Genomic DNA, 14,000 nt, shown 5'->3' on the forward strand with positions numbered 1-14,000 from the left:
GTAATTGTGACACCAATCCAATAGATTCCCAATTGGATTTATATTGGAAAAGTTTCCAATACATTTCCAATAGAATTTTGGTATAAACGCTATTTGTAAACTAATACGAACCATATTGGAAATTATTCCAATAAATATCTGGTAGGAATTGTGACGCCAATCCAATAGATTTCCAATTGAATTTATATTGGAAAAGTTTCCAATAAATTTCCAATAGGATTTTTGTATATGCAGCAATGGGAAACCAATTGGATTCGTACTGGAAATTATTCCAATAAATATCCATTAATAATTGTGATACCAATCCAATATATTTCCAATTGCAATTATTTTGGACAAGTTTCCAATATATTCCCAATAGGATTGTGATATGTGCCAATTGGAAACCAATAGATTTCCAATGGGAAATGTATTGGCGATATTTCACCAGTACCTTTCAAATTGGAACCAATAAATTTTAATTTTTTTCAATAGATTTCCTATTGGATTCCTATAGTTTTTTCTGTAAGGGTCGCATCCCTCGAAACGGACCGGAACTCTGGAGTTACGGGACCTAGAGAAAGAGAGATAATACGGTAAATTACGAGGGTCTTCTAGGCTATGTTAGTTGTTTTAAGTGATATAGTATTATATTGTACTATTCTTGTGGTACTCATAAAATAAAGTTAACTATTTTGAATACGTGTAAAGTTAATGTTACCAACATAATCTAAATTCTAAACATGTATTATAGGTTTTTTAGGCATATAAATGTATAAATGACATTAGAACATTTTATATAAGACCAGTTTAATAATTCATAAGCTAGGGGGTCACTGGTCATAAGGACCAGTTTAAAAAAAACCTTATTTCCAAGGCTGCTTATGACCAGTGACCCCTAATATTATCATATGTAACATAATTACTCATAAGTATGCCACTGTACCTTTATTCCATTCAAAAATCTTCACTAACGGTTTGTTTCACCACGAACTAGTAAAAAGGTGGACTACGTTAGATTTTAACCTTTTTATTCATCCTAGTAATTTTGGGAGTCACACTATTGGCTACTAACATATTTATTTAAGCCAATGGAAAACCTCTAAATTGAGAAGGAATTTTTTGCGTCGGAATTTTAGTCAGCCCAATGTAGCTTTATCGAAATTTATAAACTCGCTCGGTGTGTGCGGATGAAGTTAAATAATGAGTAATTTAGAAAAATAAAAGGTTGGGGAAAATGATCAATAAGTGATCGCTTTCCGAAAATGGAAAAAGTCGTCGAAGTGGAATATTCCACCAGCGTTATTAAAACCCATATCAAGCCTAGAAGAGTTAGGCCTAGGTTCAAAAGAATCTGCAAAGACTCCAAACTTGTAGATGGCCCGGAAAAGCTCAACCTGAATTTCAACTATTTTTTCCAATAAACCTGCTTCTTTTATTTGACAATGCAAATTTATTTTAGAACGTGAGTCTCCGAGAACTTCATTAATTTGCAAATTAATTACATTAACAGAACTTGACACTATATTGTAGTTCATTTTAGCTCCTAAGCTTTGGTTGTTCAAATCGGTTTGTTTACTAAAATAATAATTGCCGTCGGTTTATCAGACGTAGAGCTAATTGGGCATTTGAGATTCGATGACGTCAAATAAGACATCGTAGGGTACGGATGACGCAATATCTGTGAAACAAACCGTTAGTGAAGAAATAGAGCTAGTGGCATACTTATGAGTAATTATGTTACATATGATATTATGAATTATTAAACTGGTCATTATGACCAGTGACCCCTAGCTTATTAATTATTAAACTGGTCTCTTATAAAATGTTCTAATGTCATTTTATAAGTAAAAATCCCTGAAGAAGGAGGAACAGTTCCTCCGAAACGTTGGATTTTTAAATATATATATTGTGAATTTTAAAACCGTTTTAAGTCTCTTTTCATTTAGTTTTTCACAATGTGCTTCTCTTCACTTCATTTTATAAGCCTAAAAAACCTATACTACATGTTTAGAAGTTAGATTATGTTGGTAACATTAATTTTACACGTATTCAAAATAGTTAACTTTATTTTATGAGTATAAGCTATGGTATAAGTCATATAGCATAGAAAACCCTCGTAATTTCAGTGATGGGCATTTTTCAAAATTTTGTGATTACTCTCACTCCACCTCATTCCCGTTTCTAAAATTTTTAACTCAAAATCATCTTCTCTAACCACCGTAAACTAACTTTATATCTCATCGAATTTCGCTAATTAATCTAACCTCGCGCACACTCCCGCTAGTTTTGTTGAAAAATCTGATCTCATCTCACACTCTTTTCCGTTTATGGAAGTCATAAAATATCTCCTTTCAATCTCCTCTCTCTGAAATGCATACTTTGCGAAACTCCTCCTTTTGAAGTTTTGCGCACCTCACCTCCTCTCAGATTCTCACACCTTTCTCACAGGGGTAGAACAACGACCATCACTGGCCGGTGGCCACATTAGATTTACTGTCTTTATCTTCTTTATAGCCTTCTAACGTCAGCATATTATGTTATTGTACGTTTGGGCTTTGTTATTGGCCAAAGTTACATAATTATATCCAAGAAGGTCATGTTTTTATATTTCCATTGTTTTGGTTTTCTTACATCTAAACTCAAACTCACCTCCTCTCACCACCGCAAACTAAATTTTTAGCTGATCTCCTCTCATCGCATTTCACTAATTAAATTAACCACGCTTACACGCCAAATATATTCTTAGAAAATTTTTATTTCCACGCACTCTCCTATAAAGAAGTTAAAGACAGTAAATCTAATGTGGCCACCGGCCAGTGATGGTCGTTGTTCTACCCCTGTGAGAATCTGAGAGGAGGTGAGATGCGCCAACCTTCAAAAGGAGAGAAGCGTGAGAGGAGTTTCACAAAGTATGCATTTCAGAGAGAGGAGATTGAAAGGAGATATTTTATCACTTCCATAAACGGAAAAGAGCGTGAGATGAGATCAGATTTTTGAACAAAACTAGCGGGCGTGTGCGCGAGGTTAGATTAATTAGCGAAATTCGATGAGAGGAGATGAGATAAAAATTTAGTTTACGGTGGTTAGAGAAGATGAGTTTGAGTTTAAAATTTTAGAAACGGGAATGAGGTGAAGTGAGAGTTATCACAAAAGTTTGAAAAATGCCCATCACTGAAATTACGAGGGTCTTCTAGGCTATATGGCTTAGATGAGATAGTACTATATTGTACTATTCTTGTTATACTCATAAAATAAAGTTAACTATTTTGAATGTGTAAAAATAATGTTACCAACATAATCTAACTTCTAAACATGTAGTATAGGTTTTTTATGCTTATAAAATGACAATAGAACATTTTATAAGAGACCAGTTTAATAATTCCTAATCTAAGGGGTCACTGGTTATAAGGACCAATTACTAAGCTTGAAAATAAGGGGTTTTTTAAACTGGTCCTTGTGACCCCTAAATTTACAATTACTTAAAGGGGCTCCAAAGTTCGGTGGCAAAATGTGTGTAAAGTCAGTAAAGTGCGAAATTTATGGTTGACTCTGCCCGCCTCTGCCAAGGCCGAGTAAGGGGTTGGGGGCAGCCTTGGAAATAAGGTTTTTTTCAACTGGTCCTTATGACCACTGACCCCTTAGAATATGAATTATTAAAGTGGTCATTATGACCAGTGACCCCTAGCTTATGAATTATTTAACTGGTCTCATATAAAATGTTCTAATGTCATTTTATTAGCCTATAAAAACCTATACTACATGGTAACATTAATTTTACACGTATTCAAAATAGTGTATAGTTTATTTTATGAGTATCACAAGAATAGTACAATATAGTACTATCTCATCTAAGACTACGGCCATAGCCTAGAAGACCCTCGTAATTTACCGTATTCTCTCTCTACTCTAGGCCCCGTAGCTCCCGAGTCCCCGGTCCGTTACCGCGTAGATTACCGTACTCGGGGGAAAGCGAGACAGAGGATTGAGGGTTTGGGGCTTTGAGGCCAGAGGGGGTTCGACAGTTCGACTCGTTCGTGGGATGCGGAGTTGCGGTAAATAGAAATCCGGTGAATTGGGAAATCAAAATTGATCGAAACCTTGAAAAAATAATCTGTTCATCTCCTATTATTTGATATTATTTCGAATTAATAAACTGGACACGGTGACCAGTGAACCCCCAAATTTTGAATAAATAAACTGGTCTGAGCAATTAATAAACTGGTCTTTGACCACCTGACCACCGTTATTTCCAAGGCTGGTTGGGGGGAAGGAAAAGCATGCTCAATTTTCTTTTTTTTTTGCCACCTAGCTTTGGAGCCCCTTTAATAGTCGCTTAAATGAATCATCCTTCCAGGAAATCACCAAGAAGAAATATTTCCAAGAGCCAGATCCCGCAAGTAATTGTTTGTATAGGCTTGTGGAAATAATGGGATCTTTTCACCTGTTAACAGAACCATTGAGTTGGGAATATTAATCTAGAGGTCCAATCAAAACGTCGGATTTCAGTATTTCGCGAAACAAGTTTTTAAAAAATAAGAATACTAGCGTCTGCTCCCAAATGACTAGAAAACTTTATCATTCTACGCGTGGCGCCGTCTATCTCTCAATGGTTCGTTCAAATAAGACGCATTTTCCGGCAAAAATATTTTTTTTTTCAAAAATAATGGATGACGCGGCTGGCGCCACGGGTCATATGATAACGTTTGCTCGTCATTTTAGAGGAGACGGCATAATCGTAATTTTCAAAAACCTTTTTCGCGGGGAGATTTGATTGGATCTCTAGATTAATATTCCCAACTCAATGAACAGAACGTCGTTTTTTGCCAAGCCTTAATATGTCAAAAAAGCTACCTGGTTAAAAAGGAACGCCTTGGGGAACGCTTGTTGCTGCCGTAAAAGCGTAAAAGTTAATAATTTCCATTATTGTAACAAGCAGGCTCTCGGAAATTTTACTTCTTGGCGATTTCCTGAAGCGTCTATTCGTCATTGGGACCAGTGACCCCTTGCTCTTTTTGTTTTTTAATGGCCCAATGTATCTCTCCCAATATTCAAAAAATTTGTTTACACAGTAGGTGGTTTTTTTCGCACGCGACAAATTTTCAAAGATCGCGTCGTATGAAGGGGTTTTATTAAGTCGCATGCGACGTTGACAGAAAATAGGTTGGAACCTATTTTATCGCGCGCGACGGGTAGCTTTAGTAGTATTAAAAGTTGGAGTAAACGGGAGACATTCCTTTGGAAAATTTCTAAGTTTCTTCCACGCGACGAAATTCTATTTTAGCATACGGGCCGGGGCGTTTGCCTCTTCTTTCGACGGGTTTATGCTAGCATAAACATAAAATGTCCAAAATAAATGGTCAAATTGGGAATTTATATTTCATTTGGGAGCATGTTTCTGGTATAAGCAAATGGTTGAATGATGCGATGGATTATCTATTTGGAAGCTACGACTTGTTTCATTTATGGTCATTGCTTTCTTCTTTGTTATCGTCGCGTTGTGTGAACGAAATTCTGGTGCGACCGCGTTCTGAATCGCGTACGACAAAGAGTCGCGTACGATAAAATCGCATCGTGTGAGCCAAGCTTTAGATTTACACTGTCCCGAATTTTGTTCGCTTGTTCCAGAGCTCTAAGGAGGTGTAGAGGGAGTAATCTAGCTTTGTCGTCTGCTTAAACGAAAACATGACTCGTTTAGGCCTCTTCACATGAGGCAAGCTTTTTGTAAATAACCTTTAACCTTTAACTACTCCCTTCTTACTCCAACTCGTTTTTTTCGTCAAGACAGAATTGAAATAAAATGACGTCATATGGCTAAACTTTTTAACCCGCGCAAAAAACCCAGAACAGGTGAAAAAAACCACCTAATAACACAAAGCCCTCCCAGGCTTAATCTAACGTCGGAAATATTAGTAAATATTTTTTCCTTAATAAGCCTTTCTATGAAGTCATTACGCTTGCCGAACTTGTTTAAATGTATCGCTTTCGTCACGAAATACGTTGGAGTTCAGTTCAGGTTAGATCATAGGGCGAACGTAGCGGCTGCCCCAGGCGCCAAGTCTCAGGGGGCGTCTCAGTGGTAAAGAAAAATTAAGGAAAACATATTTTTATATTAGGGGCAAGCAGGGGGGGGCGCCATAATCGGATCTCACTCCATCCTCGGGCTGGCAATGAAGAAGGCGAGGGGATCTCATCATTTCATTTCAAAATTTGTAAGTTTAAAGTTCTGCTTGCAAGTCTCTTATGGTTCTCCTTTTCTTGTCGAGGGTGAGAGTCTTTTTATACCCTCGGCCTGTGCGTCATTACTTAATGATGGGGCTCTTCTTGGGCATTGGGTTCCTGGGCCAGAGGGGGTGGCTTACGCCTTTGGCTATCCTTTTTTGAGTCACGGTCGTTTTCGGATGACGCCGTTGAGAACAGGTGGTTGCATTTTCGCGTAAGGAACCAATTTATTATTGCAATATTACGTAAAATACGTCAACTTAAGCTTAAACACATGTTGATGGAAAGTTCGAGGGGATATACACAAACAAAGACATACTTCGCTTTCCGGATTAAAAACAAAACGAGTATTACACAAAACCTGGAAACACTTGGGGACTTAACATAAAATATAAAATGGAATAAAAAACGAAAAAAATATAACAAAACAAGGTGGTTACATTTACTGGAGCCCCTTTTATTATTTCCAATATCTTTGATAGAGCTGGATATCGAGTGGTTTATTTTTTAAAGTTAGAGGGTATACATCTTTAGGGCTGTATTTTTCTTTACGTCTAAACTGACAAGGAGACGACCCGAGGTGTTACACACCGATTTTGTTCAAACTCGGGGGATTGGTAGACCTTCATGTAACTGGAAAAATCCTAAAGGGAATTTATTCAATGGGCAACGGTTTTGCCATGGCAACGAAAAATGTTTTTGACAACATAAAATGGAAATTTTTCCTATTTAAGCCATATCGGTTAATTTTCACAAATTTGGTTCAAATTGATCAAAATGTGATAAATTTTATTTTTTTTCGTCAATTTTTAACAATTTTTTTTATAATTTTGGTATTTTAAAATTTTTTCAATTTGTAAAATTTTTCCCAGGGGGGGGGGGGGACCAGTGGAATCGGTCCAAATCCCATGTTATTTTCAATGGGAAAATTTCCATTTTATGTTGTCAAAAACATTTTTCGTTGCCATGGCAAAACCGTTGCCCATTGAATAAATTCCCTTTAGGATTTTTCAAGTTACATGAAGGTCTACCAATCCCCCGAGTTTGAACAAAATCGGTGTGTAACACCTCGGGTCGTCTCCTTGTGAGTGGCTATACCATTCGTTTAAAGGACATCCACTCAGTTTTTAAACTAATTTGTTCTTCTTCACTAAGAATTTCATGGAAAAAATGTCCCACTTGCTGAATTTCAAGTTTATCAATATCTTGATTTGCTTTAGTGTTTTCGTAAAAAGGGAATATGAGGTCATTTCTGTCGTCCCAAGAGTTCCAATATTGACCGCTCTTACCAATGTCGTTGGAGGTAATATTCCCTTTAAACTCAGAATATTAGTTTCACAAAGTTTGTTAACATAGCGTTGGAATATAAACCCAATTTTCGTGATGAAATAGTTTTAGAAGATTAGTATAATAATAAATGTCACCATAAGTGTATAATATTTTTACATGAGTGTGACATTTCCTATTCTCCACATGCAAAGGTTATACTGAGAGCTATTCACAAGACAGACTGCATAACGGATTTCGTCGTCGTTTTGCGTCGGCTTGCTAACGCGTCACACGTAGCCTTTGACAGCGCCTCGCTATGGGGGAGAATTGCTTCTTGTGACGACATTACTCCGTTACTAGCTCTCAGTTAAATATTCCCCAAAATAACAAACTTATGAAACAATATTATAGACTTATGATGTCACGCATTGTTTTTTCTTCCGAAACCTATATTGATAAATAAGCGGGAGATTGCGAAGGTACATAAGATTAGCGGTATACGAAGATGAATTATTCTCACTAACATTTATACTTTTGTTATTACGCATCGCTTTATTAACAATAAAGTTTCACTTGCATATACGATAAAATAAATTGATCACGTTAAAATGGTAACGGTCCAAAGGGATGATTTTTTAAAAGGCTACAGAAATCATTTGAAAAAAATTAGCCCGAATTTCAGCCAGTTCTTCCCCTTCCGTTCCTCGTGATAGCAGATATAAACATTAAGAATAACTGGTTTTTCGTGCCCTCACTATCGCTATCTTAAATTTACGAAATCCCTTGGTGCCAGGGGCGGCGTTTGGGGTAGGCGGGATAAGCTGTCGCCTACGTTTGTTTTCACTTAGGGGCCCACAAATCGACTTCAGAGGGCGCCGAAGGGGCCTCCTCATATCAAGTTACACATAAAAATTTGCAAAATTTAATTTTTTAGTCAATATATAGGGGGCCCCAAAATTGAGAAAAATCTCCTGGCGCGCCGCCCCTGCTTGGTGCTCTAAGCTTAATCCAGCTCTGTCACCATTGAACAGGCGGTTTCTAAACTTTGAAAACATTGGTGTTTAAACTGATACATACGTGCTAAACTAATACGGAAGTGGGAAGTGATTTAGAAATAAATACTTTATAACTATCTCAAAAGTCAATTATTAGAACTTACCATGATGAATTCGGTTGAGCGTAGGAAAGTAAAATAATTTAAATAGAACATTAAATTTATTTATAATTGATTTATTTGACGGTACTAACTAGCTATGCTGTAATTCCGTAAGTGGTAACCCACTCTACGGATTTTCCATGAAATAGGAGAACGAAGTAGTTGTGACAGTTGAATACGATCGTAACACTAAACCTTGGTACTTCCTGCCCTCGATCTGCATTCGAATAGGAACGGGGAGATTGTGAGTACGGGTTTTTCGGTTTTTACCATCAATCAAACAAAAATTCATTTCATGTACAACTTTCCTGGTTAACAGGTGCGCCGGAAAAAATGGGATTTCCGCTTCGTTCTGAGCAGTTTCCTAACACAAGGCGCTTCAATAACGTTCCCGTACTTTGTGGTAACGTGACTGAAGGTACAACCGGATTCTTCAAAGACCTTGTAGAAAGGAAAACTATCACTGGGAAATTATATTTGTAAGACTATGGGGGCCCTGATGATTGATTCGCACCAAGGTGCCAATGGATCTTTAGACATTCCAACTGTATACATACGTATATGCATACGTAGTTTCTTCGTAGTACGCGGTAAAACTTATTCGTGATCGAAACGAGTTCTGATGGCACTACGGCGCCACGGTCTTCCGAGGTAGCGCGCAGGCTCGTAAATAAGGGTGGGGGTCAAAAACCAATTTATTAATTCGCGCCCGAAACGAGTCTAGGTGGCGTAACTGCGCTTGCTTCCCCGAGGTTACGCCTAAGATCTAGCGTCTGCTAAAGACAAATTAAAAAGTCATAAGAACGTTATTTTTTAAGTAAACTTTTCAAAATATAAGCAAACGATTATTTATAAAGTCAAATTTACGAATAACGATGAGGAAAAATTAATAGTGTCTGCTTTAGCCGCGACCTATCTAGGTTGTATTTATGGCAAAATGAAGAGACCCAAATTGTGGACTCGATTGGAGAAAGCAACGAAACCAAGAGAACGTATTCATTTCGACTTCTGGGGAGCCTCACCGACACCATCTATGAAGGGCAAGCGCTATTACCTTATCTTCAAGGACGAAAATTCCGGCTTACTGGTCTCTAAGTTCCAGGCGAAGAAATCATAAGTGGTCGAACATTTCAAAGATTTTGGGGCCTTGTGCAGTTCAAGAAACGGTCACCGATAACGGCGCAGAATACGTCAATGTTGAATTTCATCGGATGACAGCCCAGGGAGGCCTCAATGACATACAACCCCGAGCAGAACGAAGTTGCCGAGAGGGAGAATCGTACAGTCATGGAGTCTGTTCGAACGATGCTACATTCAAAGCCAGATTTAAAACTGAAGCGGTCAACACGACGATCTACATTTTAAATCGAACAGCACCTGGGAAAAACACCGTGTGAACTGTTGACCGGGAAACCAAATCCATCGATTAAACATCTATGAGTGTTTGGAACCGAATGCTTCGTGGTGATATTCACGATAAGATGGCGGCCATTGCTCTAAGGTAGATAGTTATGGGGGAAAGGGGGATGACACTAGCCTTCCACTACAGTGATGATGACGTCACGAGAATTCACCCTATTCCGAAAGGAAAGAGAAGAAAGCTGCCAAAGTTAGCTTATAAGGAATTTCTCATGGGGTACGAAAGCTTGATGATGTTCTGTGATCTAGAGCTGTTAGGTTTAATCCAGAGCGTTGCATCATAGACACGTATTCACCAACTTCTGACGACCTCACTAACCAGTGCGAGCATTTATCCAAACCCGTCAATGATGACTGCGATGAAGTTTCCAGCCAAGGCGAGTCATACGGCGCTACAGATTCCGATCTCCCAGAAATAAAAGACGTGGAAATTACACCCGTCCAAAGGTTCGTAAAAGAAAAGCACTAAGGTTGGCTCTTGTAAGAGTGGCGGGAAATTGGATTTCGGCAGCCGCTGGGAAAGGGGAAAAAGAGCGTTGTTTTTCCTAGTCACTAGTGAGAAAAGTCAAGGATACTGTACAGTATCCTTGGAAAAATTAAACAAGACGTGGCGTGAAGTTATATTTGTTATATCTACGGCGCAGGTGCAAAGGAATAAAAAAACAACTTCCACCTGCAGAGCTTCCACTGAATAGATATATCAGCCAAATTTGACTATAAACAACAAAAATAGATATTTATGATTTACTTTATAAAACGTTTTTTAGAGTTGATTGTATTTTTTAAAGCTCATACATTTAATACTATAACCTTTAAATTAATATTGGAGGTCAGTAACGTTAAAGATGGTACATAGTAATCTTATTTTATTGAGCGATATTTTTAAGAATATGTGCGGGCACAGTTAGGCCATGGATTAGTCCATATGGTTAGGTCTAATGGTTACGATTTCCTACAAACCACGTGGCGACGGTGGCATTGTTATGATTTTCAAATTGATAATAAATTTTAACATAAGCCTATCATAAGGTCCCCCCCCCCATAAGCAAAGGTCTACCATAGGGGCACATGGTAACGGCGTTGTCCTGGAGATAAGAAAATGAACGTATGACGATAGGGCAGTAGCGACATCTTTTTAAAATTTTCTACATCTAAAATATTATCTTACTTGGTAGAGCAGCTACGCTCGGGTTGATAAATGCAACTAAAATACGTCTTAATCTCAATTTTAAAAAATAAACACCTTCAGGAACACAACTCTTATTTCTCATAGCCAGTTTTAGGTTCCGATGAATCATTTTGCAAAGATAGGCAGGGCCGGACTGGCTAGTAGTTGGCCCCACCATGGACACTGTATCTCTAACCAGACGGGAAAAGCTGTAGCTTCCACCATACAAAATCACCTGCCGCCGTCACCGTCTCTCTGTAAAGGGGCGGAGGTTCAAGAATTTTGAAAGTTTCGGGCTGTCAAGGCCAGGCCCCTCTCTACCATTGGGCTAGATAGGGCTAAGCCCTAGGGCGCCACGCCCGGCATGGGCCCGGCGTCTCCCCGGAGGGGCGCCGTCTGGCCCTTAATTTTTTACACATACTATAAAAAATATATAAAAGGGCGCCTAATATAATTAGCCCAGGGGCGCCTGAAAGCTAAAGATGGCCCTGGTCAAGGCCATATAATTAGTCACGTGGTCGACAAAACGTTCCGTTTGAAATGGGAGTTTACATTCTTTCGAATGACCTTGACGGCCCTGCGAATCGAGTACGGCCGACTATTTCAGCTAATACGAAGTAGGACGCAAACGGACAGTGAGGGGGTACCTCTTTTAGGCTGCTTTTCCCGTACGGTTAGAGATACAGTGTCCATGGCCCCACCGGCTATGCAATCGTGTTGGCCTCATGTCCCATTAATGCCAAATTTTTCCACTTAAGCTCACAATTTGAGTTGGCCCCGATCTGACCGGCGGAGATTTATCCCGCGTGGTTTTAAGTTTAAAAACATTCGTTCACGGCTTGTGCGCATTCATCATGCATTTCGCGAAATTTATTTCAGAAATGCATAGTTGAGGACGTAGCCACTAGGAGGTGTAGATTTTGGATACCTACCTCTTAATAACGGGTATGTGATCGTCAAAAATTTGGCCTAGACCTTTGCTTATGATTTTAAGGTAAGAAAATAATTTAACAATGAATGTTTTTTAATATAATATATCTACGTTTTAATTTATATTCGTGTATTGAATTCCAGGCTTCGGTTTAAGTTATTTTTATCTCTAAAAAAAACAACAAAGCTTCCACAACACTAGCCTCCATAAAGGGGGCGGTTACCTCGTAAATCGCGTTAGTTCACGTGGTGCAATGGGAAATTCCCTGGAAGGGTCGAGTAATGCCAGAGCCATGGCGAATATTCTTCAATATTCTTAAAAGGGGTCGTTCATAAATGATATGGCTAGTAATGGTAATAAACGTTACAATGGTACAATTTCCAAACACAAAGCGATACTCGAGAAGGAGTCGATTACAACGAAACTTTTGCTCTAGTTGCCCACTTCGATATGCTGAGAATTTATCTCAGCATTGCTGCCTAGAAACGACTCTGTCTTAAGCAATTTGACGTAAAGACCGCATTTCTTAACAGGGAATTACCAGAAGAAATCTACGTGAAACAACCAGATGGTTTTGACGATGGCAGAGGAAGAGTTTGGACACTCTGGAAAAGCTTGAAAGGTCTGAAGCAGTTACCGCGCTGTTGGAACGAACAAAGTCCTACGCGAGTTTGGTTTCAAACAAGCAGATGTCGATCACGGCCTATATATCTTCTCACAGGGTAATATGTACCTCGTTCGTCTACTCTACGTCAACGACGGGCTTATTTCTGGAACTACTGCCGACTTTGTTCAAGACTTTTTCCGTTAATTTTAATTCTCCTCTGGGGCAGCCTCTACTTACCTTTGTTTGAAGATCGACTTCACGAAAGAGGGCTCAATCTTCCTGCATCAAAGCGCCTGTGTTGCAAATGTCCTGGAAAGATTCAATATGGGCGATTTCTAAACCGATGAAGACGCCTGCCATTGCCCAAGTAAAGCCGGAAGCATTTGAATCAACGAAAGTTTGCTCATCAGCTTTGGAAGCCTACGCTACGAAGCCTTGGGCACACGGCCCGACATTGAGTTCACTGTTAACCGAGCAAGTCATGGCGAAGTCAACTGTCGCTGATTGGAAGGTTGTCAAACGTATTACCCGGTATTTGAAAGGAACATCAACCCAGGGTCTTTTGATCAACGACACTTTGACGACGATACTCTATTGTGACGCAGACTATGGTGGTTGAGAAAAAAAGAGACGGCCACCGTCAGCGATTGTCTGCCTTTTGGATTTCCCTCCAGTCATTTGGGCCAGTCCCAAGTAGCAACATGTCGCTCTCGCCACCATCGTAGCCGCCGCAGAAGCAGAAAAGGACGTCGTTTGGATCCAGAGCGTGAAATCAGAGCTACATATCAGCCTGCTCTTCGCATTTATAAAGCCGGAGCCCTTAAGCTCATCAGAAATCCAGTTTCACCGGCGCACAAAACACATCGGTATCTTGCAATTCTACATTCGAGAATTGGTCGAAAAGGAGTCATTGATGTCACCTATTTCCCCAGCGAAGATCAGGTAGTGGACATATTCACGAAGACCGTATGCAGTGAAGCGTTTGCACCACTTGTAAATAGCAAGTAGTGACTATTTTCAAGGGGTCCGCGTCTACCGATTGATTTTTGTAACGAGTCTTTTTTCCTTCTTCCCCTTTGGCTTTATTCCTCCCCTATGACATAAAACTTCACTAACTTTCGTTCCCCATCAGTAAAGCTGATGACGCGTTTTTCGTCACGGAGTCGTAAATTACGTAATTTGCATCATATCCCGTAAACAATGCTTTTATGGCATACTTATGAGAGATTATGTTACATATGGTACTACA

The 14,000-nt window shown here is 39.1% G+C and overlaps 1 long non-coding RNA gene across 1 annotated transcript; it reads left to right on the plus strand.

Moving 5' to 3' along the window:
- Window positions 1-8,625: 8,625 nt before the first annotated feature.
- On the plus strand, window positions 8,626-13,608 carry LOC149968848 (uncharacterized). Its single transcript, XR_016480648.1, has 3 exons — window positions 8,626-8,870; window positions 8,946-10,492; window positions 12,678-13,608. It is a non-coding gene; the product is annotated as an uncharacterized LOC149968848 (long non-coding RNA).
- The last annotated feature ends 392 nt before the right edge of the window (window positions 13,609-14,000 follow it).

Source organism: Leiobunum rupestre, chromosome 1 (assembly GCF_980474605.1).
Source record: "Leiobunum rupestre chromosome 1, qqLeiRupe1.1.hap1, whole genome shotgun sequence".
Classification (NCBI taxonomy): Eukaryota; Metazoa; Arthropoda; class Arachnida; order Opiliones; family Sclerosomatidae; genus Leiobunum; species Leiobunum rupestre.